This window comes from Tyto alba, unplaced genomic scaffold (assembly GCF_018691265.1).
Source record: "Tyto alba isolate M040663 unplaced genomic scaffold, T.alba_DEE_v4.0 Super-Scaffold_8, whole genome shotgun sequence".
Taxonomy (NCBI): domain Eukaryota; kingdom Metazoa; phylum Chordata; class Aves; order Strigiformes; family Tytonidae; genus Tyto; species Tyto alba.
In genome coordinates this window covers 8,353,380-8,380,952 of record NW_024881329.1, presented here as the reverse complement: position 1 = coordinate 8,380,952, position 27,573 = coordinate 8,353,380, and the positions used below count along the sequence as shown (strand labels likewise).

Sequence of the window (27,573 nt, the reverse complement as noted above, 5' to 3'; positions counted from 1 at the left end):
GGTAAAGCCGCCGCCCGGGACAGTCTTCTTTTGAGCTTCCCTCAGCGGTGCCGGCGCTGGTGGCGGCGGGTCCGTGAGGCGCCTGGGGGCTGCCCCGCCGCTGTCCCCGCCGGGCGGCAGTGGGGAAGAGCCCAGAGCGGCTGGAGGCTTCCGAGCCCCGGCTCGACTTCGCCGCGAGGTCTCTGTAGTGGACAGCGGTACTATGGGGGAGTTTTTTTGAAATTTATGAGGTACGAAATAGTAATTGCAGTATGTGGTGATGGTTGGCTGAGTGAAACAGGTATTGGTATGAGGGGAGAGCATCTGAGAGCTATCACTGTATCTGCTCTCCAAAAGAAAGCCCTTTTGCTTTGATTAGTAAAAAGAAAGCACAACATGTTTTAGCCTGCTGCCTGCAAGATTTGCCAAGCAAGCAGATCTGCTCCCTGGGAGCTGCCCTGGCCCAGGAGGGGTTCCCAGCCGGGCAGCGTGTGGGCGCGGGGCCTCCATCAGCCCCGCAGCGCCGGGCCGCAGCCCCCACACCCAGCCACCGAACAGGCTCAGAAAGCCACTGCAGCTACGTGTAAATTAGAGTGACTCTGGCTTTGCTAACCTTGTTTGCACTGCAGTGGCAGTAGGAAAGGCAAAATAAGCACAGAAACTTTCTTTAAGTGCAAGATGGCCAAGGTTAACAAGTAGGCCCTGATTTTTCAACTCCTTTGTTCTTGTTTGTGTAGCTTAGCTATCTGTAATCTCTTTGGCAAACAAGAAAAATAATATTCTCCTAGTTTACATTTTATTATCGTCTTCCAGTTGCTCAACCAGAGCAGCAGCCAGCTTCTGTAATAAACATATCCTTCACAGCCTGCTTGTTCATTAAAACTCATCGAAGGCCCCAATTCAGTGTCCCAATACAATTAACCTTAGGTTGGGTCTCTTGTACTCAAAGGAAAGTTTAGGCAGTTGATGGGGTGCTTGAGGTCTGGGGGACTGAATGCAGCATAAATGGGGAGAAAAATAATATTTGATAAAAGTAACGTCAGCATATTTGAGATGATTGTTTGTTGTGCTGGGGAAGCAGCCAGAGGAGACTGCTTCCTGCTTAATTGGAAGTTGAGCATCTTCCTTTGAGCATCATTCCTTGTTATCAGTCTCCTGGAGAGGCGGATGGGTTTGCTATCTTGCTGCACTTGTGAAATATGCTTGAAAAGGCCCTCCTATGTAGTTTTAATAATGGGGAAAGAAAATGGTATTCATTTTATATTCCTGCCAGGTACTTGTAGCAGTAGCTTGTTGTTCAGGAGGTAAATTATTCCTTGTGTGTTGAAATTTAAACTCCCACCATTTTTTGATGTTCGGTCACAGAGTACTCCTTTTGCAGCTGAGTAAATACATCTGTCCCAAGAAGGCTGACAGCTGAAATAGCTTTTGCTTTGAAACACACATCCGCATCAGAATCCAGATGAGAGTTACTCTTATTTCCTGTACATTCACTCTATTGAAATATAATGGAGGTTTGTGAAACGCTGGATATTTACACTATATTTCTTTGTTGTGTGGGGATGATGGACCAGAATATCTCAAGACAATATATCTTATTTTGTTGATGAGGTGGCAAAAGCCTATAGTTTATTCTGAGTACTCAGCTCTGCGTTCAGAGGAGTATCCTTGTGTAGGAAAGCTCATAAGCATTTGCCTGGTGCTGAACACCATTTCGGCTCCATTTCAGTCAATGGAAAGAAAGTAAGCATGTGCTTAAACTTCAAGAAATGTGTAATGCTGGCATTTGTATTTTCAGCTGTAGAATACACATGTCTCACTATTTTTCTTCTGTTCCAATTATCATTTGGTTAATATATTGTGAAGTGACTCGCTTTATAAATGCTTAGATAGCAGTTCAAGATTTTGCTGCAGTCTGTATTTTGCAGTGTTCAGGCTTCTGCTAACAGCTAGTATCTTGCCTCTTTTGCATGGTTTTTATATCAAAGTCTCGTGCGGGTTTCTCATCTCTTCACCCGGCAGAAGCACGTGGACAGGCGTGCCAGGGAGCTGGCCCTCTCGCTGCTGTTTGTGGCCCGCGTGGAGCGTGTGTGCCCGATGGCTTGTGCCACGCAGGGACCTTCCCCACCCCGCGGGACGTGGGCTGCCCTGCGCCCCGGCCTGCGGGGCACCCGCCTGGGGCCCCGCTCCCCAGCGCGCAGGGCGTTACACATCTGCCAGCAGCTGGTCCTAGTCGGCTGGGTTTGATCCGAGGTGCCCGGACCGAAGTTCAGAGGCATGCCGCTGCCTCCCTCTCCCTCCGCAGGTACTGTTCCCCCGAAGCTACCCCGGGAAGCGCGGGCGCTCCGCGGCCCCGGGGCTCGCCCATCCCCGGCGCCCTGATTGAAACCATCTGCTCGGCGCCCGGGCGCAGGAAGCGCGCCGCTGCTTTCCTCCTTCCTTCCTTTCTTCCCCGCAAGTGGCTCCGCGCGGAGAGGAGTCCAGCACTCATAGTTTTTTAAATAAAAAATAAGCCGTATCGCTCCTCCGGGGTAGAGGGAGGAGGACGATTGTCAGACGGAGGCCTCGGTTCTCCTCTCCTCCTCCTCTGCCCATCGCATCTCCCCGCGGAGCGGCCGGCCCCGGCGGGCTGCCCGCCTCCCTCCCGCCTGGCCAGGACCCGGGCTTGGGGCCGGGGGGGCCGCGGCGCCTACCCCTCCGCGGAGCCGGGGCCGAGCGCTGCCGGCAGGAGCGGTGGCTCGGCCGCCCGGGGCTGCTGCCCGGCCCGGGCCGCGCTGGGGGAGCAGGTTTCTTTGTTGGCTGCCGGGTGACTGGTTCCCATTAATCTCCCGCACTGGCCGTGGCCGTCTCCACTTCCTGCCTTTGCATACTTCTCTCTCCCTCGATCTCAGTCCCTTCCCTTCCCTCCCCCTTCCCTCCCCCCTTTCTTTCTCTCCCTCTTCCCAGCTTCTCCGAAAAAGCTACAACCGCCCGGGCTGCGGGAAGGGGGCTGCCGGCGGCCGGCGGAAGGAGCGCATCCCTGCGCGCCTCGGTAAGGGCCGGGGAGCCGCGCTGCCGGGTCGGTGGTCGCCTCTCGGGACCCGGACAGGGGAGCGGGGCCGGGGGGGGAGCGAAACGATTGATCGTGCTCCGGCTCGCCGTCCCCGAGCCCTGAGAGCCGCCCGCCTCCCGGGAGCGGGGCGGGCCGGGGATGCGCGGCGGCGGCGGCGGCGGCGGGAGCTCCGCGGGGCCGCCGATGGCCGGGCCGGTCCCGCGGTCCTTGCGGGGGTCCCTGCCCTGCCCGGGGGAGCGCAGATGGGCGCGGGATCACTGCGCATGGGCGGAGCGGGGAGTCGGTGCTCCCGCGCTGATGCGCCCCGTGCCACCGCCGTGCCTCGCAGGACGTTTCTTCTCGCGTGGGTGGCGAGGCCAGAGGCACCCCGGAGGGACAGAGCCCGGGAGACCCCCTCAGTGGGACCGGGTTAACTGCAGCCGGGCTGGCAGCCGGCCCGCCGAGTGTGGGGCTCTGATCCGGAGAGAGACGGGGGGGCTGTGGCACTTTTTTTCCCTTCCAGTGCCCACTCGCATCGCCTGTCCAGCCGGCTGTAATGTTTGCATGCATGTTGAAAAGAGTGGAGGAGCCACCTGGGCTCCAGCGGAAGACAAGGATCCCAAGACAGATTTAGCTGAAGAGCTGAGGGAGCTGCTTCAGCAGTTCAGTTGGTGGGAAAATCAGATGTACTGCTCTTGGCTTGGTACCAACTGTTTGCTTTACTAAGGAGCAGTGGGTCACCGCAATCAAAGAGCAGCGGCTACATATGAGAGAGCCTTCTTATGTTTACTTCACTTTTATCATTCAAATGTACTTTGAATTTTAGTGCTCAAGCTAAATGAAGCCGGATGCATAGAATTATTGCATAGCGTACGTCAATAGCAGGGTTTTCTACACCCATCGTTGTATTGTTGCACCAACTTTGGGGAACAGGTTTTCTTTCATTTTTATTCTGAGTGGTCAGTCTTTAACTTCAGTCAGATATGGAATAATCCAGTAAAAAACACCTAGTGTGATCAGAATTTGTGGAAGATAAAAGGATGAAACCGTTAGTTGTAGTCTGATTTCTGATGATGAAGAGTGGGTTGAATTGAAGTGAGGTTGATTTGCCTTTAAGACTTGATAATGTTTGGTTTATACATGATTAATATATAGCCAGTAGATGAAAATGTTCCATATATTGGAAGGGTAAGTTAACAGAGCAAAGGTAAGAGTATCTTGCATTTAAGGTGAGATTTGAGAAAATCTTGTATGTTTTAGGAACGTCAAAATTTAACTTTCATTTTGATGATTGGGTTATGCAGGTGACGTAGTGGAAATCTGTTACCAGGTTGACAGGTGAGAGTAAGATTTATTGTTTTGATCATTCATTTTCCTCTTGCTTTAAGATTAGCTATTTAAAGGAAAATTGCAACACATTTAAGCAATTATGACTACTTTATCAAGTTACCTAAGAATAGAGTTGAGCACCTTTTGAAGCTAGCTACAATCTATACACTGTTAAGAGTGACTAGACAGACGGGGAACTGCCATTTTGCTTCTGGGGTGGAACCAGTTTCCCCTGAAAGTACGGAAAAGTGAGGAGCAGGGGTGTTGGGGGGGTTGGTGCTGGGCCTCACTGGAGCACAGAGATTGTCCTGCTCCTGAAAGTATATAGCATGTGTTTTCCTCCCATAGACAGAAATAAGAGAGTCCTGCCTGTCCTGGCTTTCTTTTGCTCCCTTCAGGGTGCTAAACTCCCCCAGCCAGCTTGTTCAGTGCAGTCACTGCCCGTCCTGGCTCTGGGGAGGAGAGGCGCCTTCTTGTCCTCTCCTACCCCTACAGCGTGCTTGTGCTGTGGCTGCCAGAATTTGTGGCTGCTCCAAAGAGCTCAGGACCAGGCATTGCTGTTTCCCTTTAAGCAAGTGACTTTTAACATACAGTGTAGCTCTTTAAGAAGCGTGTGACCCCTTATTATTGGTGACCCTCTAAACCATTGTGTAATCTGCTGACTAATGTACCATGCCAATTTATTCTTGGTTGGGAAGTCTTGCCAAGGATTTGATGGAATAGCATGATTTTATCCATTTTATTGTTTTCATTGTGTTTCATAAACATCTAAGACCCTCTGGGAAGAATCACTGGGGCGGCTGGGCCTCCTTTTTTTAATTGCTGGTGAAATAAATGTTGCCAGTTTTAAAAAAATAAAGTGGTATGCAAGATCTCAGAATGCCTGGAACTGCTAAGCACTCGTGTTTAGGAAGCAGGACTATTTTTAGCGTAGGGGCATTTAAAGAAATGATACTAGCCCCTTGTGAAGAGGTCACTGTGAAAGTGCACTGAAGAGCCTGCTTTTAACAGGAGAACAAACCCAAGTTTCCCACAGTTGAGTAAAGCTAAAGAACTAGATTTGTACTTTTCCCATTCAAATGAAGAGAGAGAGGATGGACTTTTTGTTAGTTTACAGTAGTGGGAGTGAGGAGGCCCAAATTCTTATCATACAAAACAAATATAAAATCCTAGTCTTGTTGAGATCCTTGCCTTTCTGGTTCCCTCCAGTGAGTGTCTGCAATGGAGATGTAGGACTGAAAGGTATTTAACAGTTTCGGAGAAGGGTTGAGAACTGGCAGCTGAGAATACAGCGTTTCCATTGGGATCTGTTTTTGTGGGAGATCACAACTCTCTTGAATGGATCCCTGGCTGCCATCCTTATTCGTGGTTAAAAGAACTGGGGTAAAACCTATAAAAACAAACCAAAACAAAAAGGCGTGGGTGTTGAGAACTCAAGGTGATTTTGGATCCTAAATTAATTCTGAGTATGGGTCTGAGGTTGCTAAATAAATTACTTTGGATTCAGAGAAGACTTCCTTCAACTCATCTGCCCAGAAAATAGAAGTATTTGCTTTTGATGGCCTAAGAGAATGTGGTTTAGGTCAAAGTTACCACTATGTGCTAAATCCATCATGTTGTCTATGGGGTCTTGAGTAATCTGCATACGGTTAATGTAACCCAGTCTCTTGCAGGGCAAAGGACCAACATCTGGACTGATCAGACTTTCAGAATGTACCAAATGATAGCTGAGTTGAGTTTTGGTCTAAACTTCATTGATATCTTGTTTAACATAAGTTCAGTTTAGATTACATTTTTTTTTTTTTTTTTTTTCTTTTCCAATGCTGAGTGCCATGTGTGTTAGTTTTGTGTCTATGCTGTAAAGTGTGTGCAACTGTTGCTTTTCAGATTTTTTTAGTCTCCAGTTGGGATTTAGTTGGCAGTGCAGATAGAGGCAAGTTTGGGTAACTGAATCCAAATATTTACATTCTCAATTTGGCCTAGTCCTTGTGCTTGTAAACACTCACAGCCATATTGAACTTTGGTGAGGTTGTAAGTGGCTTTGCCAAGGCTTGGAGAGTCACACCCTACAAGACCTGAAATTCCCCCTTTTGGGAAGAGTTTTGGATATGTTTTTTGAGTGTATGTACATCAGCTGAGAGTTAGTACTCATCACTTACCCATAATCTGACTGCAAAATCTTTTCCTGTATCTTGCTTCTTTTTCATGTAGAAATGCCTTATGCTGTTGGGATGTGTCAAGTTAAATGTCATGGAAAAGAAGTCCTGCCCACCTACGAGGTGCTGTGAGGACTCTGGAAATCCTGGTCTCCTGTGCTGCTCTAGAGCTCAGCCCTTGTGGAGAGGGGCTGTGGTGGAGATCCTCCTCTCTCCGTAGTTACCATTTTCCTGGTCCTTGCTGTTTAGGTGTCCAGAAATAAACTTTGAGGACTGATTTGAACAACGGGGATGCTTGCTCGTAGAGTTTCAGATTTAAGTTCTCTTTTCATTCATATAGGCTTTGAGCAGCTGTCAGATTTTGTTAGAAACTTTTTATTCAGTAGGGACTGAGCCTGAAAGATTTATTCTGCATTAGCAATTGAACATTCTGAAGTCTACTTTACTACAAACTGTAGGGATAGGGATGAACTAGTACATTAACACTTCATGGCCAAACCACCCTTGTGTTTGAGTATGCTTCTATTTGGGTCTGTTGCTGTTACCCAGAGTTTGAAATTGGATATGATAGTTTAGTTGCAGAGAGCTGGAAACTATAGATAGAGGTGATTGAGTTTCAATGAATTTCCATAAGAGTTCCTACTCATAAATTGATGTCTGTAACTTTGTATTCTTAGCCAACGTAGTCTGGAAGAAGACTGAATTAGCTTAATCCACAGTGACCGTGTTTAGAGTAACCTAACTTGTTCTCTATCTGGAGCATGTACCTAGATAGTTAAAACTGTTCAGGTAAATGAATGCTATAATTCATCAAAAGCACTAGCTGTATATGCTGTGCTGTAAGCTTCTGACCTTGGAGATGTGTGTGCTAGGTTGAAGAACACAGGACAAGAGTAGGTGTTAATTTTTAATAATACCTTTTTCCCTTCTTTGAAGATATGTTTGTTTGAGCTGTATCTGTATGCTGAAAACCTGTTGGCTGCTGCAGCATAGCTGAGACTTCAGTGAATTTGTGTAAATGGAGAAGTCCTTAAGGACACACTGAAAGCACAGTGGATTTCTGTCGGAAATGCACCCTGTGTGTGTTCACACATACAGGAATTGGATGTTATTTCAGTTTAAGTATGTCTGTCTCCTAATTTCTCTTTAAAATGAAGATGTAAAAATGCTTGATGCGCAAACATTTAGTGTTAGCACTGGTGCCAACACAGGAAACCAGGTCTTTGAATTGCAACATTTAACATTATTTTCTAACTCCCACATTATTAAAAACAGTCACTGTGTGAAGTTTTAGTACTATTATTTTGATGGGGTTGTCACACTGAATTACTGGTTTGCATTTTTTCCCCTTAAGAAAAAGATAAGTTGTCTTCATGAGACATCCAGTCACAATCACAGGGAACAGATGCTAACTGGCTAGGGTTGTGCAAAGAGCCCTGCTTGGCCTGCTATTTCAAGTATTAGGGCAGAGACCAAAGTACTTTAGGAGAGCTGCCCCGGAAGATCTCACAATCCCTTTTCAGCAAGGAGCAGATGTTCCAGACACAGACTCTGTTCATTGTTCTGAGAAGTCCTTCAAGTCAGGGGAAGGATCTGTCTCTTGACATTTTTGCTTTCAACATTGTTACTTCTTTGAGGGTGTGCAAATAGTTTTTGCAAGATGGAGTGGAATGAATGAGGAGCTCTAATGATTTTGATCCTTTGTCCTGGTGGAAACGCTTATCACTCAAGGTCACTGGAAAGGGCCTGAAGTCATGTTTCTTTCTGCGTGGGCACAATGTGCTAAAGAAAAATGGGGCATATTGACTCGCTGTGTGTGAAAGTGTGTCTCATTTGTGCTACAGGATTGTAATGATTGGAGTTTCCAGTTTGCCTCATCTCTTAATTCCAGCTCTAGGCTAACAAGATCCTGTTAGCCGGTGTTGTTCAAATGAGCTTTATTAACCGGGAATGTTGTTTTGAAGATATGGCAGATCAGCGAAGTGCAAAAGCTTACCAAATCTCTTGTGTGATGGTAGGCTCTGGTTATTTCCACTGTTAAGTTGCAATTTGGGCATCAGTTTCATACCACAGCTTGCGTTTTACTGCCTGCTGTATCCCCACTATATTGTTAACTTTAGTCTTTGAGCAGAACATCCCCCACGCCGCTCAAAGTGTGTAAGAAATGGCTGACTTGAAAGAGAGGCAATATCAGAGTAGGAAAGGACAGAAAAGGATCAGAAATTAGAGGCCTAGAATCATCTGAACCTTCCTGTAGACCTTTTCTAAATATTACAATTTCCAAACTAGTTAGAACAGCTTTCAGTACACGTCAATACAATTGAGGTACCTTTAGTTTTGTAGACATATTTCTCTGTTAGTGGTTTATGGATTTATCCATCATCATTTCTCCTGTGGAGATGAGTAAATATCCTGGATTACTTAATTGTAATGCAAAGAAAACCAAAGACAAGCACTAGGAGCTTATACTGTCTCCTTCTTGGCACTTGTCTTGTCTGAAAGCCCATGTGATACTCATAGGTACTTCTGATCTTTAACAGCACAACCTTAACTGTCTGGTTTTGGTTTTACAGACCTCAAAATATCTTCTGAGCCTCCCTCCCTACTTTCACAGGTGTTGTGCTTCAGCTCTGCCCTCCTCGGTGCCAGTGATTGGTGCTGAGGGGTTTCCTGCTGATTGGCTCAGTGCTTTATTATCCTCTGAACCAACACATTAAGGAGGATTCTTTGGGACTTTTGCTGCTATAGCTGCAAAGTTGTCATCAGAGGAACTGGTCTTTCTCTTCAGTGATGCATTCAGGACCTGGGAAGTAAAGGGGGATATTGCCAGGTGGGAGAACTACCTTCTCATCTAGTGCTAAGGTGGGCTGGGGATAGTCTTTGTTGGCCTGCCCTGCTTTTCCTGTGTCTACATAACTTGGATAATGCAAGTAACTCCCTAGAAAAAATAAATTCAGGAGAGGCAAGGGCCTTTAGACTCTTGGCATTTTACATGCAAGTGAAGTTTTATCTAAACCCCTGTGCTTTGGGGAAACTTGCCTGTTTTTTGGGGAAACTGTTAGGTCCCAGGAAAACCTTTGTCATTCTTTTCTCTTTGGCTTTTCTTAGCGCGTTTCTTCTTTCTCCTTGTAGCCCTTCAGCCACCCTCTCTAAGCACTCTCAATCCCAGCAGCTGGGTTTTAATGAACTCTAAGTGCTGTACCCTTTAGTTGCGCTGTGGTTGTGTTGAGGCTCTATATGGATTTGAGACCTAGATTTTGTGGGCACTGCTTTAACTCTGGCTTGGGGTTCATTAGATCTTAGAAAGGGGATAAATGGTGACACAGATATTCTTCATTTGCCTGGGAGCATTGAGGCTTCTTGTTTGTCATGGACAGTCCCTGATAGCAGCTATTTGAGCTGTAAGAAGAAATGGCCTCTGCTTGGCCATTCTTTCTAATGTTCAGATTTGTATTTAGTAGAACACCAGCAGATATATCAGATTGCCCTTTGCACTCTAAAACCAGTATCGCGTAAGATTTGAGTGAGATTCAGCTTTAATTCTGGCTTTGTTTGCTATTGAGTTCTGTCCCTGTGAGAGTTATCTCTAGTTGGAGAAACTAACAGAAAAGTTGATGAGTGTGCAGCTAAGATGATGTCTCCCAAATGAAACAGTAAGAGAGCCGTGAGGTTTTCCATGTCAAGCACATGTTTTAGAGAAAATAATAGTGGTGGGTAAGAAGTTATGAGAAAAAGACATTGTTTATCCATCCACCTCTGCGAGATTGTATCTGGGGAGACACTCAAAGATATATGGCTGAAGGGAAATCATTGTCTTATCTTTTCAGTTGGGTGGATCATTGTATATTGTGATATTTCTGGCAACTGAAAAACTGAAGAGGTTAATACCTAGTATAAAAACCCAACCTGTTAGAAAGATGAGAGAATTTACTTTCTGCCCTGGGTGAAACTCATTTCTCTTTTGAAGATTAATGGTTCAATCTATTACCAGTATTTTTAGTGGAGAGCATAATTATGCATGGAGATTATGAGATTAACCTGACTAATTTTTGGCATACTAGTGTTGATGCAGAACTACTGTAGATAGACTGATGTGATAGAGGAAATAATCTGGCCTATTACGTTTAGGAAGAAAGTAAAACTTTTTGCCCTGTAGAGGTATACCTGAGCTTCTGGGCTGGAAATACTCTCTGGAAGCAGAATAATTAAGTTCAGTGGCATATTCATGTGAGAAATACAAATATGTAATGGGTTTTTTAAGGGACATGCATACCCACAAGTCCATGGATAAAACAGCAGGAATCCACTCCTGGAGAGCTCAGTGCTTTGTCTTGGACCAAAACTTCTTTTTCCTTTTCCTGTACGCTTTGCAGCAGAACAGGTTGGCAGCCATATCTGCTTGTCCAGCCCAGACAACCATGTAGTCAGAAGGTTAGCTGGAGTGGAGACTACACAAAGCAGTGTGATTTGGACCAGGTGAATTACCCCAGCATATAGTCAGTGCCTTCTCAACTCTTTCTTACCTGTCACTTTATTTCTGACTGTGACTTTTCAAATTGTTTCTGAATCTAGCTTCCCCCTGCTGCCCCAATTAGGCATAGAGTAAAAGGCAAATACATCAGCTCTTTTGAAAGTAAATTTGTTTTGTGGAGGCTTAGCATGACCCTAAATATTGGACAGTCAGTGAGAGACTTTTTGATCCAAGGCTTATTTACATAAATTATATATATATAGTTTCAATACACAACAAATGGACTTATCTCCATAACTCCTAATAACTGGATGCAGGAATCCTATACTTGGGGCTAATGGGGATATGTTGTTTTCATCTCTAGTCTTTATCATGTGGATTTAAAAAATCTGAATGACAAGGGCTTCTGAATCAAATTAGGATTAGTGGTTGCTGGAGTAGGACAAAATTACAATAAAAAAATAGGAGCTGAAATCAGACAATGGCAGAAAGATGATGAGTTATTGCAGCAGTGTAGCATCTTTCATTTGTAAATCTAAAAACACTTAAAATGTGAATGAATGAATGAATGAAAGACTGCATATAACTTTGGTAGATGAGGGAGGCATCAATACAGATGAGAAGGTTCAGGAAGGTAATCGAACAGATAAACTGAAAATGGAGAGAAAAGGTTTTAAGACTTACAAAAATCAGACTTATATTTAAGGCAAAATATTTTCTTTCATATTGAACTGTAAATAAAAATCCAGAGAAGTGCTTTTGAGACAACAGTACTGCTGCTGCCCTTTAGTGCTTCAAAATCACTTTTTCAACTAGAAGGGGATTTCAAGTGAAGTTACTTAATTTCAAAGTTTGTATGATTAGGTGCTGAGACTAGCAGGATAGTTTAGGCTTTTAATACCATATTTCTTAACTCCTTAATCTCAAATATTTATTGGTGGACTAATGTATATAGAAATATGTTAATCCATTATTTTTTCTTGAAAAGCATGATTTCTTCTGTATCTACTTACGTCTGATTTTTCTTGAGACTTGGTCCACCGTTATTTCTGGTTACAAGGTGTCAGTTACTTTGTAGCTACTATTTTTCCTCTTTCCCTTCCCCGCCTTATTATAAACCCATGCCAAGAGGCAAAGATACACTCTTGTACATCAACGTGCAGCCCACATGAGTATGCAGCCCATTAGAGTATGTTTATCATAACTGGTCAAAAGTTAATAATTTATCCATATAATGTCACAAATATTCCAAGCAGCATTCTCTGTATAATGATTAAATCAGCTGTAAACCCCTTTTTTATTGATGTAAGCAGGGGTTAGCTTTGATACACAAGTTAGCATACCAAATGTTTCAGTTATCCCTAAACTTCATTTTGAACAGAGTGGAAGAAACAAAGACCCTTGCCTTCACAGTTTCTTATCTTTACTTATAGGTTCTCAACCCTCTACAAAGCTTTAACCAGGCCAGATTCAAATACAATAAAAAATGCTCTGACTTTTTGTACAGCCCTGCTGAGCTTTTCAAAGTCACTTTTGAGAGTTAGATGCTCATTTTCCATAAAAGTCAGTTTGAACCAGATACAACAATCCTCAGTGTGGCTTTAGCCTAATTGTTTAACAATAAAACATCCACATGTTCGTCTTAGGGGGAAGTCAGGATCTTCACATTAGGAATGTGATTAAATATTGTGAGCAAAAGTTGGCAACTTACTGTTTCAGTGTTTTCCTTGTTTTAAAGATACTGATACATGTCTGTATATATCTCTACTGAATCAGAAAAGTACCTCTTTCTTAAATTGATTTTAACCCAAAATATCTGCTTTACTTTTGTTCTCAAACTTGGAAGACGACAGCTTTGCAATATCAGTTTTTCTGTACTCTCATCCCTTTAACTTTTATCCACTTTGGGAATAATTGCTCACAAAGAACATGTTCTTCTTTATCCAAAAGAGAATGATTTATTTTTTAGAAGCAATTGCTATTAAGTACAATGTATATACAAAGATGTAAGCCCAGGTAAAGAGATACTATCTTGCAAATCTCTTGTCCTGTTCCTGGCTTTGTTTTTCACTCCCTCAGAGGTCCTCAAAGTCATTCCATTACCTGCAATCTCAGTTTTTCTGTGCATCTGTAAAGGGATAACTGATATCTCTCCATGTTTTCCTGAGATCTGCACATTAAAGAATCAAAAGTTACTAGATGTTTGTATTAAGCTATTTGTTATGACATGTACCTTTGTGGTTTGTTGCCTTTCTTTCCTAACCTGTAAAAGATGTGATGAGCTGAAATTGCACTCTGAAGGGTGATAGAAGTTTTACTGTAAAGTTTCAGTGAGCAGAAGATTGACCCTGAAAAGTGCTTGTGACTTAGGGAGCTCTGAACTTGGAAGGCAGTACCTTGTGCTTGTTCTGAACTGACACCTCTAGCCAAGCAAAGAAAAGGTGTTGACATTGGAAGGAGCTGCAGCTATGCTCCTTCACCAAATATGAGGTGAAACCCAGAAGGGAGGGAATAGTAATGCTATGACCCAGCAAAGAGTAACCCAGACTATTCCCTTGAAGTAGCTGGACTCTCCAAGGCACCTAAAAAATCACCATCTGCCAGCTGGGCACTCTTGTTAGAGGCTCAAAGCACGTGGCTTTTATAGGACTGTGCAAGGGCACTGTTGGTTGTTGGGGTTTTTTGTGTTGGTTTTTTTTTTTTTTTTTTTTTTTGTGATGCAGCAAAAGTTCTGACTTTCCTTTCATCATATTTTGCATTTTCCAGTAATTGTAGCATCTATCAGGTTACACTTTAATTTAAACAAAGCAGTACAACTATGTTTACAGTTAAACATGATACATAAATACCTTATTTTACTGCTTTATTGAATGTATAGCAAATCTGTTTGGCAGCCACCTAATAGAAAATAGGCCTCTCTTGTACATTTATTGGGCTCTAAAGTTTTCAGCTTCAGGTTAAATTGGGTTTTAGATAACACTTTATCTGAAAAACCTTTTAAATAACCATATTTCTTTCTCAGTCCCTTGGATTCTGTAGGAACTCTCTTAGTTTTTTATACATGCTGCCTGTTTGAATTGCTGGAGTAACTTCAATCTCCTGAAGCAAGCTTCCCTGCAACTTTTCCAAAATACATTCCTGTACCATGTAAATGGATTGCACTTCAGTCAATTATTATTATTTTAAGCTATGTGGATAAAATACAGAAGGAGGAGTATAAGCAAGTAACAGAATCTTTATTTGCATCCTCAACTGTGCTTTGCTTTCTGCATTGTCTTTTTACTAATGCTCAGTACCACAGCTGTAAATTTTATTACTGTCCCCTCTGTTGTGGAGGGGATGCAGGCTGGCGAAGTAAGCTGCTCGCATTTCCTCCCCCAGTAATTTTTCTGGTCCTTTTCTACATTCATGTAGACGTTTCCACCGAGCTTGGATCACAAGCTGAGTTGGCTGATCTTTTGTGACAGCACTTTATTGTATTTACCAAAAGCTTCTTTCAGTACCATACTAGATTTGTTGCTACTTTGGAAACTGTCTCCTTTCCTTGTAAGTCGATGATGGGAGTTAGTTTAAACAAGGGACCAGGCTGGGAGGCAATTTCTGGCTCAGATGGGAGAGGAAGGAACACTAAAGAGACAAAGTGGTTTCAACTCAAGTCTCATGAGACTGAATGGAGGTGATTTTAGTATACTTGCTGCTTGTTTTCCTCAGAGCTGTTCTCTGGCCTCAGGGAATCACTCCTGCAGTCTCCCCGGTTTAGGCAGTTTGTGACCTGCCCCCTGGCCTCACAGCTGCTCCATCCTCAGGCAGTTTGGGCACGTCTTTACACCGGCCCAAATGCCAATTGCATATTTGGGACTGAAACCCCGTCTGTGGGGTTTTTTTGTTCTCGCTTTTTTTTTTTTTTTTTTTTTAGCCAGAAAAAAATTTTCTGAAAATATGTCTTTTATAAAGGATGTTGTTCAAAATAGGGGGAAATAGAAGTTTAAACCTTGAACTACATAAATACTTCAGTTATCTCAGCAAAATGCAAGTACATTAAAGTGCATGCAAACAGCATGATACTATGTTTCTTACAAGAGGATAATGGGAAAAACCTCCTAACAAGGTGAAAATGAAGTTAGATCTTCCCAGTGGTTTTGTTTCCTGTTTGGAAACCTGATACATTGATTGTTTTCTGTACTGTGCTTAGTAGCAACAGCAAGTGAATTAAAAATTAGGGACAAACATACATTTTTCCGTGGCAGACACTTAACAAGATCAGGGTTATATATCCTTCTCTAAGGCTGAGCGATGCCCAGTTGTTGTCCACCTGAGAGCACAGTTGTAAGAAAACCAATGTCTTTTAATACGTTGGTTTTCTGCTCTGTTTGTCTAGAAAGCAGCTCCTGGGGGGATCACTGCACTGTGAGGAGCATGTTCCTGGTTGGAATTTGTGATGACCACCTGCAGTGCTCTTCCTTACTGTCAGGCTGAATCTCAGTCTTTTCTGAAATGGTATCTGAAAGACTGATTAAGAAAAGTAGCCTGCATCCCACTCCCCTGCTTCTTGGAGTATTTCTTACTCTACTTAATGTAAACGTGTGAAAAAAATCTGTACAATAGTGCTTTACCCTTGCTTAAAGAAGAATGTTGATTTTTCAGCAGGATTGGAAGCAGTGTGGAATCTGCCTTTGAATTAGGACTAGTGGGTTTGGCAAAGGAAGGCGTATGATGTGAAACTAGTTTTTGCAAGGTCCTCTAAGACTTTCTGACTAAACAGTTTCTCATGAGCTAAACAGTACTGGGAAAGGCTTTCTATGTGGGTAGGAGACCTCCCAAGAGCATGTTTGGTTCCGTGATTCAGTGTATGGCATCTGTCCCCTGAACTGAGGAGACATGTATCAGTGGCCCAGCAAGGAGCTGAGGCACAGTCCTTTTGGAGACCATGATTTTCAAATGACGTGTGGATCAGGTGCTGGACTGAAGAGTTATTACATCTCTTTAGATTTAAACAATTGTTCTAGACACTCTGAGCCCATGAGAATGTAATAATGATTGCCCTACAACATTAAAGCGTTGTCGAAAGATAACACACGATCAGCCCACCAACGCTATTAAACAATCATAAACAGTACAGATTAGGTTAGCTAGTAAATCAAACCAGGAAAAAACCTCCCTTCTACCCTTACCAACACATGCAGAGGCTTGTTGCTTTTCACTCCTCCTTGGAATATTACCAAATTTGGAAACATGGGATATTTCTGACCAATTTGGCATCAAGCACAGGGTGCTATTTAAATTCTGGTTTGGTTAACTGCACTTTTGCCTCCACAAACTTCCCTTTTTGCTCTAAATGGATACAATAATATTTTTTCCCTTTGTGCCCTCTATACTTCTGTGGCTTTCTACTGTTATAATGAATATTATGCTTCACTCCAGACACAGCTGTATTTCAACAGTAGATGAAGCAATATGTGCAAGTTCCCACTTTTCACTATTTATTTTTCAAAGGTGTTCTGAGGTTATTAGTTGTTAAATGCTTTGAAAGTCTTCCTTGAGGAATATCATATAACTTGGAGCAGTGTTTGAGTCAATGAAGGCATAGATAAATTTCTTGTATGTATTTTGAAGTCTCCAGTTCATATTTGTGCAAGTGATAATACCTAACTCCAATACAGTGTTTTTTTATTGCAATTCTCCAAAGTGCTTTGTAAAGCTGATCGGAGCCATTGCTATAGCTAATTTAAAGTTTTTGATTAAATGAAGCATGATTAACATATGCTATTTTGATAGTGCTGAACACTTTGTGGAATTAAATTGATGCTAGGAGAGCTTTCTAAGGAGTCACAGTGGGCTAGAGACCTAATTTAAAGAGAAACAAACCCAGCAACTGCCATTTATGGGAAAACAGACGTATCGGCACCACTGGCTTATTATATAACACAAGGTCTTTTGGTTTAATTCAAAGATTAGATAAAAGCAAAGATGAAACTGCGAATATTGTCGTGTCCTTGAATGACTTTAGCCAGTATCTCTATTTTGTAGATTAAGAAATCAAAGTGGAGGGAAATAAAATTACTTGCATCACTGGAGTTACCAAAGATGGAACTGGGGTTTTGAGTCCTCCAGCCACAGAGCTACCACTCTGATACTTCACCATACTTTAACAAGGTACTTGCTTTGCCACTTTTGCATAAGCACTATCATTCTCTTCCAGAAATTAAATTTACAGTTCCAAGCAAAGAAAAGTGTGTAGATAAATAACAATAGTGAATTTCTCCTGTTCAAATAAAAGGGAAGATAGGTCTACTTCTGGCTTTAAATGCTTGCACTGTAAATGAGAACAAACCATTAACTGTTTCACTGCTGATGTATTGCAACAGTTCTGTCTCGGATTATAATAGGAGTTTGGAAACAGAGGTGGAAGTGGAATTAATTTAATCAAATTATATAAGGAAATTGATTCCTGCTGTTTCTCAGTATCTCTGACAATGTACTTGCTATGATGCTACAGAATAGATGACGGAAATATTAAGGTATACCTGCGTCAGGATGGATTTTAAGTTGAAGTTTTTGAAAGTAACTGATCCTGCCAAGTAATGTTGTACTGCCCCATTCTATCTTCTTTTAGGTCATTCTAAAAGGCAATGCCTACTATGTATTGCTTTGCTGTTTATGAAGTGAAAACAAGGTATTGCCTTCAAGTCAGAAAAGGCTTTCCTCTAACAAACAGCAGAGATTCAATGCCTCATTTATTGTCTTGACGTTTTGTTTTATCGTTCCAGATTGCAGAGCAGTCTCTGGGGGCTTCTAAAGTATGCATGAATAAGAGAGAGAAACGCACTCCTATTTTCTTTTGGGAGCATTGGGGATTTTAGCTTGCAGACAAGCCTGGCTGCCTATCCAAACCGACCTCTCTCATTCTTATTGGTGTTGGCAGGAATCGGGGTGGCATAGTACCCTCCTACCTCATCTATTTCCCTAGCATTTTGTCACTATACTTACTTTCATTGTCCATGTCATGCTGTTCACTAACAAGTCCATGGTCTCCTCAGATGTCTTTTTCATTGACTGACTTCTATTACCTTTATTCATATTTCAGTGTTGTCTACAAGTGCCAGTTAGTGATTAAAGCCAGATTTATTGGTCTTTCCACATGTGTAAACTGTGGGAATGAAAGCAGTAAGGTCCCTTTTTGATTGGAAAAAGGGAGATATAAGAAGTGGACAGGAGGAAAAGAAATAGATGTTAATGTTCATCCATTTATTGGTAATATACTAAAAAGTGGTCAAAGATGTCACCCTCAAAAAATTCTCAAAAGTTGTGGGGTAACTGGGCCCTAAGCAGGTTTATGCATTGTTGGTCTTGAAAAATTATGTATGGGATTCTTCATCACATATGGGAGAGAAGTTATGTTTATATCCCGAATATAGATGAGATGTTAACTTGAATAGCTTCGTAGCGTGGAATGTCTCTCTTTCCCCTTCATAGCTTTACATAGTTGAGTGCTTCCCCTTCTTCATGTCCTCATGCATGAAGAATGCAGACGAATAGCTGAAAAAGGTTTGTCTCTAGTGCTGTTAGGTCATTAAGGTTCTTGGCCAAAAAATATCCCTGACCTCCCTGGTCAGAGGAAACTGCATCAACAGCAATAGTTTTAAGGAGATTATAGCTAGCTTGTCTCAGCTGTTGTGTAGGAGGCCTAAGGGTGCCTAAGGGGATAGAGCAAAACCTGCTGTAACTCCTGTGCTCATCATTAAGCATGTGTCTAGTGAAAACCTTTATGCTTCGTTTCATGCAAGGATAATAACTGCAGAAGATTCAGAGAGCCATTCTTCCTGTGTCCGTGTTTTTGTAAAACTTCAGGACACTGCCCATGAAAATCTTGAGAACAGAGGGTCTGTTGGTCTCTCAGTTGAAGAAATTCAGCTCTTTGAAGAAGCTGGGCATCAGTTATGAAAGTCCGTAATTGTCACTGAACTGATTGTACCATAAGTTTTTGCCTTTCAAATTTCAGGGTAAAGTACTTCCAACAAATTCATGCATGTGTACATGAAGCATTTTCATTTTTTCTATCTGGAAGTAATCAGCACAACTTTCTACTGTATGGCTAAAGCCTCCAGCAAATTTTCTCTGACCTGGAGCCGCTCTGTGGCGTTGCAGCACAAATGAACCTTTGACAGTTGTGATCTGAGAGATTGTTTGACAGGCTGGAAATGTTGTCAGGCTGGCATCAGGGGAGCACGTGAAAATCTGATACTTGATCAAGGAGAAGGGACAGGATGAGGGGTAACAGTTTTAAACTGAAAGAGGGTAGCTTTAGATTGGATATAAGGAAGAAATTCTTTCCTGTGCGGGTGGTGAGGTGCTGGCCCAGGGTGCCCAGAGCAGCTGTGGCTGCCCCCTCCCTGGAAGGGTTCAAGCCCAGGTTGGACGGGGCTGGGAGCACCCTGGGCTGGGGGAAGGTGTATATCCAGAAACAATATCTTGGTTTTCTGGTGCCATATAGTATAGGAAGCCACTATGAAGATGCGTATACGGTTTATACCATATTGAAAAAAACAGATTTGAAACTCACACACATAATTCTTCTGTTGACCATATGCCTCATTTCTAGCTTGTATTAGTTTTGCACATCACTGTGTCACTCTGCAGAACCTGCAATAACTTCTGAAAGTTCATAAAGTGCACCTGATTATTGGTGTGTGTCTTTAGCAGAAATGAGCTCTCTGGATTTCTCTGCCTTTACCTATGAATGGGAAAGAAAGAAAAAGATAGTTTTGTTTTTGTTTGAAAGGATGGTGTGTAAAGAGGAGTGAATCTCTGAAACCAAAAATAAAATGGCTCCAAAAGCAGAATCCAGTTTTCTGCCCGTGCTCTGAACAGTCAATGTAATGCGTGGCCAGAGTGCTCATAAGACTTGCTGTGTATCCTGAGGAAAGCTCTCTGTTGTAGTTCTAGTTTTACTGTGGGGCTGCAAAGAAATTCCCTGCTACATTGCATTTAGTGAAAATGGCAGAAGCTTTTGCCAATTTGTTTCCCTGGGGATAGCAAACTTAAAATAAGTTTTTGTATTTACCCTCAGGTTAGCTAGAGAAATCTGCATAGCTGAGAACCTTGCAAAATGTGAATAACTGAATTTACCCATCAGCATTTTTTGTGAGCAGAAATGGTATGTTTCTGTGATACAGTATTTCTGTTCAAAGGAAAGATGCTAGCTTGCAAGAGTGCCTTTCCTACATCCCATTCACTACATCCCATCATGTAAGCAGGGATGTTTTAAACTCTGCCCGAACCAGATTGATATCTTACCCTGGAATTAATCACAATGAAAACCAGCGACCCAGTTCCCCAAAGCTGCTCTGATACCAGCATAGCTGCTGCTTCTTCAGTTCCTTCATGGGTCCCAAACAAGGTGCTGAATGCCTCTGAAAAAGATGCTCTGATACTTTATCTTCCTCCAAAATTCACCTTTAATGCCAGCCTCCCTGGGTATCTTGTGATGCTTGTCTTAATCATGCTTCAGGGTCCATCAAGGCAGGGAGGATGATCAGCAAATGGAAACAGAGTGTGGTGTACATGGCACTGTCAGGGCGCAGAGAGCAAGGGCTGTCCCACGAGAAAGGGCGAGCCAGGAGCAGAGGATGACCACAGCACAGGCAGGACAGTGCTCTTGCTGACCATGGCGCAGTCTCACAGGACTAGGTTGGTAACTGACAGATTTCACTGGCAGCCCAGTGATCGCTGGACAGATGCAAAGGCAAGAGTTGGGACCAAGTTCAGTCCAGGCAGCAAGTCAGGCCCAGCAAGGACAGGGCTAGGGGTGGGCAAACATGCAGCATGGCTCAGCCTGAGCTTAAACTGGGCTTCTGGTCCCTTGGGCAGTGGCTGTGTGGATGCAGGTCCCAGATCAGGCTGGTCAGGGTATTTAAGGGCTGTTGGTGCACTCGGGGCACCGACAGCTGCTCTGATGTGGGCCAGACACTCATGTGCTGATGGCACGTGTTCTTTACTGCATAAGAATCCTTCTGGGTGCTGCAAGACAACTTGGTGAATAAAGCGCTGAGTGTGAGTAAGGAACAGTAGAGCTTCCTTTCTGGAGGCCAAGCTGTGAGTTATGAGTGTACCCCAAGCCAAAGCAAGGGAGAGACCAAGGCTTCACTCCTTGAGAGACAGACTGAGAAATCAGTTGACTCTTGATGGGCTGGAGCTGCTGTCTCCTGCCTTTTGGTGTCTCTTTCAGTCCCCGGGTAAATCTCTCTGTAGCTGGGGTGGGTGATCCATTCCCTTCACCCCCCATATGGTTATCCAGGACTGCTAGCACTCTCCACTGATAAACTGTTAGCTGAAGCCAATGTCTCCCCTGTGCTTCTCATAAAGGCCCGGGGCAGGGGGGCAGGGAAGGGCACTGTGCATCTTTACCCAAGCAGCTGTTCCAGCTGGTCCTTGTGATAACACTTCACACGTGCATAAGGTTGACCTGTAAACTCCTCTGCTGGCATACAGTTGCCTGCTGAGTAATGGGGACCGTTCCTCTCTGGAGATGCTTACTAGTGCAGGATAGGCATATTCTGCCCTGCAACATCTTTCATTTAAACTTTTCCAGGCATTGCTTCTGTCTGGCAAGATAAAAGAAAGCTCTCCATTAAGTCAGCCTCCTTCTGTCCTGCACTGTTTTGGAGTATGGGTGGGATGATTCCCAAAGGGCCCACAAGACTGTCCTTGGATGGTGGCGCTGGTGAACTTTATTTGTTGAACCAAATACAGCAAAGTGAAAAGCAGTCTGTTGTATTTATATTTTCATGGTATCCTGCAGTTTTATCCTTTGTTTGCTAATTACATTTATGCACACCAAAGAGAGGCACATTTTTGTATTAGTGAAGAGCTTGGTTCAATATAAGTTTTGGAAAAGGGGAGAAGGGTGTTTTCCCTGAATCTGTTTCTTTAGGACCAGTTGACATTCTGCCTACATGCTAAAGGAGCATAAAAATAAATCTGGGTAGGTGTATGGTTTTGTTTTGAATATTAGTTGTTCAAAAGCCCATATGCAGAATCCACATGGATGAGAAAGCTGGGGAGGGAGAAACTTCATCTACTGACCCAAACATCGCCCCTTAGGCAGTTTTTTCATCTCTGATACCAGTTCCAACACTGGCTTCATTGGCATGTGGCAAATTTCCAGGGACTTGTACCTCCAAGCAACATAAATTCAGAAAACAGTATTGTTCTCCTCCAGTTTTTTCTTTTTGGGTGTTGGATACACAGAGCTCGTGATCTGTCCTGGCAGGAAGGGCTCAGGATGTGAAATTAGGTTCCCAGTGGTTCATCAGGTGTCAGTTACCCTAGAAAGGTTTTCTTGGTCAGTCAGAGCTGATGCCTCGTTATTGGGAGGTAGATGTATCCCTTTGTATCCCTTTTAAATGAGGCAGCATGTACCGTTCAGACCATTGTGGTTCTGCTTGTTGGAAAGCTGTTCCAGTACTTTGTTAGTCCAGTGGTTAGAAACGTTTGTGTAGTTGTTTTGGGGTTTGGTGTGTTTTTTTTTTTTTTTTTTTTTTTTTTAATTTCCAGCCTAAGATTGTTTGTGGTCAGTTTCTGTCTAATTTGTTCTCGAGGCAATGAGAACAAAATGAATGCTGAGTGCAGTGAATGAGGTCTGCCTTAAGAGCTTGTGGAAAAAGCCGGCTGAGCAGGTAACTCTCTTGTCTTGTAGGAGTAGCCTAGTGAGTCTACACTTGCCTGAAAATACTCAATGCAGTTCTGATGTCCTTTAAAATGAAGGAACGTGGGTCTGGTCCCAGGTTTGGAGAAGTCCATGGAAAAGGCCCATGTTTACTTCAGTGGTCTTGAGAATTAAGCCTCAGAAGGTTTGCATAGAGCTGGCACCATATGTGTCTCCCACCCACAGTTCAGGCAATGAACATGTGTGCACAAGGCTGGTGAAATTATGAGAGACTTCAAAGGGAGCTATACATCCAAGGAGAAATATTAATAGGCTGATCTGTGCCTCAGCAGTATACTTCCACACAGCTGCCATCTGTAGCTTGGGGCCCTTTCAGAGAAGGGAACATGACACGTGCCCTGGTCCCCCAAGATTGATTTGTACCCACATGGTCCCTGGGGACTGGGATGAAGTTACTGCATGTGGCCTTACTGTGTGTTTATTTTGTGAAAGTCCTGGTCAGGTTGTTGATGTCATGAGCACACAGCAGCTTGCTTGCTTGCAGTTTGATCTGGAAGAAAGGTCTTTAGTAGCATGTGTCTTTGCAGTCAACATGGATATTTTTTGGCGGGGTGAAGCTGGTATGTAAGCAGCACATAATGATTCATGTGGAAACAACTGCAAGAATGGCTAGAGAGGGGTTACAAGTAGAGCTAGTGAATGGGAAGATGATGTTCTCAGACACCATAACCTGTTGAGAAAAGCCTGGTGTGCAGATGAATACGCTGATATTTGCTCCAAGAAGATACCAGAAAGCTTTGATTGTGTGAAACCTTGTGCACCGGGCTGGTGGATCCTGTCTAAGTTGTTCTTGGTTTTCATCTCCAGAAGTGTCATTTTTGGGGTATGAATTCCTCTGATTTCTCAAACAGAACAGATGTGGGGCAGGGAAGGGTTGATCTTCAGTAGGTAGGACATGATGTCAGAACATGGGGTTTGTCACATCCCTAATCCCCATCTCCCCAGGGAAATTACAATTGTGTCACACCCTTGACGTGGTGTTGATATTCTACAAGAAGTAGTTGTCAGCTTTCGCCAGTGGAGAGAAAGCTATCATTGAAACTACAAATGGTCATCAAATGTCTTTCATTTGTCATTAAATGTAGCATTGCAGACATTTGCAGCAGGGTATGATGGTTTAGCCTCCCAGTATTCAAATTCCAGTCTGGTTGACTTCTTTTCACTTGTCTTCATCTTCAGGGATCCTGTAAGGACTGCCATGTTGTGGTCCACATGCTGCTGTGTTTTACTGGCAAGTGAAGCAGTTTTTGTTTGCTCTGTATACAATTACAGTGGCTAAGGACATTTAAAATGAGAGCTAGGAGTATTTTGTCATGGTGTGCTCTTACACAGTGTGATTTTGTGGGAGACAGTGGGTGATAAACACAAAAGAAAAACCCCAACTTTTCTTTCTTACTCTTGTCAACTCTACCAATTTTAATGTGGGATATTTTTTTTTTTTTTCTAATAGTTTGATTTTTTTTCCTTCCTTCTTTTAAGGCCTGGGTTCCTGGAGTTCAGTGATTATTAATCTTGACCCTCTCTGGCTTTTATAGCTGCATGAATGGGAAAGCTTGGAAACACGAGTCCCAAAGGCTGAAAAGCTAATAGGAGTTCAACCTTTATTCCTAGAATCTTGTGATCTGTTTAGACCATCTCACAGCATCTCAGGGACCTGTCTCAAGGCATTGAAGTCCTTAAGCCCAGTAGTACAAGTTTCTGTTTATTCTCAGTCTCCACTTGCTGGTGTGGTGTCAGAGGGAGAGCAGGATTGTAACTCAGTGTCTCTCCCAGTGAGCTGATAGGCGTGACAGGAGAAAATTGTATTAATGTGGAGTGGTGAAGCAATTGTGTTCACTGAATGGAAAGGAACTAGCACCTTGTCTTGGCATGGGGATGAAGTGATATCTTTCATTATCCATAACATGGATGGGTATCTACCAAGGGACGGTCAAACCCACGCCTTTGTGTAACTGCTATTATTTACAGCACAGTTACTTTCCTACTGATGTCACTGGAAATGTATTTAATATTGCTACCTCCTCTTAGCATGGCCAAAGATCTTGCCAGAAGACAACCTGGTAGTCCAGAGTTACAGCTCTGTGTAAATAAACAAATATTTCAGTAAATCCTTGAGAATGGAAGCTGGGGGCCTTGGCATGACAAACAAACCCATCAAAAAAGGATTTTTTTTTTGTTTGTTTGCTTTGCATTTGATTGTAATAACAGGCAAAATTTTCCAAGCAGGAGGATTGCACATACTGTATGCAATTTTGTCTGAAGCATACTTCTCTAGGAGGAGAAGGGGAAAAAAAGAGGAGAAAATGAATAACTTTTGAGAGAGAATCTCCTAGTGCTTTTGTATTCCATTAAAAATGAGGTGCAAACTCTTAAACTGGAAGCTTTCTCCTGCATCAAGATAATACAGCTTTATGATCATGATCTCCACTTTGCTCATGTTTCAGTAACTGCACTGAAATCTGCAGTGAAGGTGAGAAAGGGCTGTTTGCTACCCAGGCACTCCCCTCCTTTAATGCTTGCTTTTCAGAGTGGAGCTTTACAAGAAATCAGGTGTGATTGTATATTGACTCTTTCATTTTCCTGCCAGCCGTCCAGATGAGGATAGTCTAATTTGCTCTCAAGGTTTTTAACTGGGAACAAAGAGTTTTGAAGTTTCATTTTCAGACTCTTGAAGGTTGATCAGTCCTTGTCACCTTTCAATGCCTGTCCAGTTTTATTTGGTAGCATGCAAACAGTTTGAAAGCAATGAACTGTTTAAAAAAAAAAAAAAAAAAAAAAAAAAATCATCCAACTCTCCCCCAATTCCCCTGCCCCAAAAAACCCTACCAGGATTTGAAGTTTCATAGAAACTTGCCTGCTGATTCAGACAGTAAAGCAAGCGTGCAGGAAGGTCTTTGCATCAGTAATAACCAAATGAGTGGAGTATAGCAAGTCACTGTGCTGCACGGTTTTCAGGCAGCCTGTTATTTGACTGCATCGTTACATCTTTAAAACTGGGCAGATTACCAGGGAGCTGTCTATATTTAAATGACTATGTTCTGGGTCAGCTTTGGAGCTCAGCAACTGGTACGGTGTTTGCGTTTTTGGGGACACATCAATGACAGGAACAATCTTTCGTCTTCAAGTGGCTGTGGACAGAGTTTCTTATCAGTCATTTCAGCACCTGATTAGCAGGTGCAAACAGGTATTTGGGCATCTAAAACCTTGGCTTTTTTTTTTTCTTTTTGTTCTTTTTTGTAGGCATGAACTGTAACTTCAAAACTGGATACTACCCACTTAATGAAGCAGTCTCTATTTGGTAGAGAGCTAGCACAGTTTACCTTGAATCACTTTTAAAGTTACAATGCTAACCTTGTATTGCTTAATATATGTTTTGTTTTGTTTTAAAAAACTTTTACAGGGCATTAATAGTTTCATCAATGATCAAAGTCTGCAGGTAGCAGTCACAGATTTATGGGCATCAGAAGAGCATTAGGCATCTACAAATGGTAGCTATCTGGTATTAACTACATCTTTATGATAATCCATGAATTAGGCAAACAAGTGTTATAGTTGTACACCGAGGCATTGAGATATTGATGTAACTGGGTAGGTTGGTAGTACCATGCTAAAATTGAAATTTAGGGTTTGGAAGGTCTTATTCTGCCTGCACTCTCACCAGCCGGCTACAGGCTGCGCCTGCACTGATGTGATGTGCACTTGTGGGCAGGCAGTGCAAGCTGGGTGAGAACAGGGATGGCAGTGCCTGGCTCCTGGCTCAGAGCTTGCCTTTCTTTTTAACTGAGGATTGCAGAATCTGACAGCTACTACTCAATGATTTTGAGGAAAAGGGGCAGCAGATCAGGACAGTTAAACTAAATATAACATTGTTGGGAATCAGAATGGTTTTACTTTGCCAGAAAAGAGTCATGCTTCACATGTAAATGATCTTCCTTTGACCTAAGCTGAAACCATGAGTTCAGGGAACAACCATTTATAGAATTGGTTAAGTCTGTAATTCACTCTGTGAATAACAGGATGGTCTGACAGAGAAAACAAAGATCCTTACTTCTCAGCAAAGATGCAGAATAAAGACTATCAAATTCTCTTGCTTTTTCTTGTTTTACTGGTGGTGTTTTTTTTTTTTCTTTTCTTTTCTTGTGGAGCAGAATTGGTGGGGTTTCAGAAATACTTTCAATCAGTGTAAACCATTTCCTATTGCAGCTGGCAGCTGTTCTCTCAGTGTTTGCAGATGAGGGGCACAGCAACACTCCTTAAGAAACAATTGCTTGTGAAGAACAGATGAGTCTGAGGTTCCGCTTAAGGGAGAACCCACCCCCATAAATTACTGCATTATTATATATCAAGAATACTTTTGTAGTCTGTCATTGGAGCAACCATTGAGTGGGATTCTGCATCCCACACTTGAAAATGGTCCCAGCTCAGCCAAATACTTGAACATATGCTTGAAAGCTAAGCATTGACTTCAGCAGCTTGCCTAAGGGCTGACTCAGGTTTCATGCTGTAGTTCTCACAACTGTTCTCATACAGTTTCCTCTGGTGAGTGTGGACAGCAATATTTGTGTGCTTCCTGTGCTTGTGAAATACAATGATCACTCCTCCTCCCTAGCAGTGCTAAACTCTCTTTTGCAATGTGAAGAAAAAACTTATTAAGTCGCTGGATCGCTGGGGAGGCATTTATGTGTGTGGGGGTGGGTGACATCCATTGATGTGGTGGTCTGGAGTGAGTTGGCCCAGGTTCGTGTTTGTTCTAAGTGCACTGTTTGTGAGTTACGGTGTTGCTGTGTGCATGGCACAGGGTACAAAGTTGACACAGGTCACGAACATTGCGTTAACTAGTGTAGCTGCCTCCCATTAAGGAAGGAGAGCCAAATCGAAAGAT

The 27,573-nt window shown here is 42.9% G+C and overlaps 1 protein-coding gene across 4 annotated transcripts in view; it reads left to right on the top strand.

Annotated features, from left to right (window-relative positions):
• Window positions 1-809: 809 nt before the first annotated feature.
• Window positions 810-27,573, top strand: part of DENND2B (DENN domain containing 2B) — a 171,655-nt gene continuing 144,891 nt past the window's right edge. The window contains exons 1-2 of one of the 4 annotated variants that reach the window (XM_042785700.1): window positions 2,328-3,010; window positions 16,994-17,119. The gene's annotated coding sequence lies outside the window, so the exon portion shown is untranslated. Of the gene's footprint in view, window positions 2,285-2,327; window positions 3,011-16,993; window positions 17,120-27,573 lie in introns of those variants that run through there. The other 3 variants (XM_042785699.1, XM_042785698.1, XM_042785701.1) reach the window with 3 other exon arrangements.